Raw genomic sequence first — 1,854 nt, 5'->3', positions numbered from 1 at the left:
ATTGGAGCCTTTTGAAATGGCCTTAAGAACCGGCAATAAATTTCGACATTTTTCAAGGAATTGTGAATATACCGGCAGGTTCTGCAATTCACTTCCGAGTGAATTTGAGGCAAGTGCGCTTTGAATTCAAGTTGGTAGGGGTCGAGATTCACTCGGAAGTGAATTGCAGAACCTGCCCGATAAGCTGCTTTCCATTTGGTGTATTTGCGGTTTATACCTTCAGAAAGTAAAAAAAAAAAACATTTTCTATTTTTATTTATTATATATTTTTGAAATAAAAATACTCCACCTTGTACAGCAAAAAATTTCTTTAAACTATCTTGCGCAGGAGTTTGTTACTCTTATCTTCACGGTTGCCGAAACGACCAACCTCAACGTAGAGATTCTCCTTCTTGCGTCAGCCACCGGGTGGTGTTGAGCTTGAATGGCCACAGGAAGTTGGGATTCTTTCGTGAAGTGGGATCCAATAGTGAATATTTCGTGCGCCAAATAATCAACGCACTGAATATCGTGCTCTTTGCGCAATTTGCGTTCGATCACAAAGTTGTCAGAGATTAGGACACGTTGATGGTTGTGCTTGACAATTGCACGTTTGTTGATCAATTCACGAATTGATTTAATATTTGGATAACCCCATGTGATATAGGGTTCGGCAATGCGTAGCGTATTAATGGTTCAATTTGATGAACTAACCGTAGTTAATGTGGCGAAAACGGAACAACAGTGAAACTTTACGCACTTTTGGTGCAACTTTGTTGATACCGCGGATACAGATCACAAAATCCAATTTGTCTTCTGCAGGCAAGTAGAATGAGCCGCGTTTTTTTTGGCAGGCGGCGCAACTTGTTCGCACGGTGTCCATCACGAATATTTTGCTTGATATTTCTCAGCATGCGCCAAGTTTTCACGTTTGCCGAGTGCAATCACAGCAGAGCGCTTTAGTTTACGCTTGATCAAGGTAGCACGTTTGCTGACCTGCTTCTTGCTGAACTACAGCTCCGACTCGGGGACAGCAGGCAGCTTCCTGGAAGGTTGTTTGCCTTTTGCTTTTACCGGCCGTGGTGGCAGTCATCTTAACTTGTAACTTAGTACGTTGAGAAGGCGAAAAAAGTCCGCCTAATGTTTAGAGCACATCTTAAATAACGCCACTCGATTTATAACATTTCCATTAAACACAATTTCATTTAATTAAATACTTTTTTAATACATAGATATGCTGCAACCAGGCACTTAATTTCCCAAATTCCATCCTGCTTATCGGCATAATTTTCCAAATATGCCTGCTACTTCATTACTAATAACTCCATCTTCCAACTGCGCCTTCTTTGTTGCCTCAACATATCCTAAAAAGACATAAATTTACATTAAACAATAGAAATCGCAAAAATTAGCAAATAAAATACTCCCTTTGTTTTGTTTTGTTGTCAAATTTCTGAGAAATGTGAATTCACCACGATGCGATACAGAAAGAACAAGGACCAGGGATGTAATTTCAAGTAACTCTTTTAAACTATGTTCCCATTGGCGTAATTTAGAGGTCAATCTTAATTTACGCATAAATTAAGTACAAACTAAGTAATTTCGCCTTGTAAAGTCTGTCAGTAAATTAAGTTGAAAGTACGTAGTTTATAGGGCTTTCGCACGCGGCGATTTTCCACGCAACTTTTAGTTGAAAGCAAAAATCGCCTCGTCCGAACGGCCTTTCAACTAATCGCTTTCAACAAAGTTGGTCGCCAGCCAACTTTGAGCTCGTTCAACTTTTTTTCCTTGCTCTATAAAAAAAATTTACTTTTCGGCTATAAATTGTATACACTTTTTAATTCGCTCATATATTTTCTTAGTACATTCCCTTCA

General features: G+C 39.1%; 1 long non-coding RNA gene across 1 annotated transcript; it reads right to left on the bottom strand.

The window, feature by feature from the left end:
- Positions 1–242: 242 nt before the first annotated feature.
- LOC118751254 lies at positions 243–1,236 on the bottom strand. The gene is made up of 2 exons (XR_004994501.1): positions 1,197–1,236; positions 243–1,134 (listed from the first exon to the last, which is right to left on the bottom strand). It is a non-coding gene; the product is annotated as an uncharacterized LOC118751254 (long non-coding RNA).
- Positions 1,237–1,854: the final 618 nt, after the last annotated feature.

The sequence above is a fragment of the Rhagoletis pomonella genome, unplaced genomic scaffold (genome assembly GCF_013731165.1).
Source record: "Rhagoletis pomonella isolate Grant_MI unplaced genomic scaffold, Rhpom_1.0 Rhpom_scaffold_00618, whole genome shotgun sequence".
Taxonomy (NCBI): Eukaryota; Metazoa; Arthropoda; class Insecta; order Diptera; family Tephritidae; genus Rhagoletis; species Rhagoletis pomonella.
Note: the sequence above shows the minus strand (reverse complement) of the source record. Positions and strands in the feature narration are given on the sequence as shown.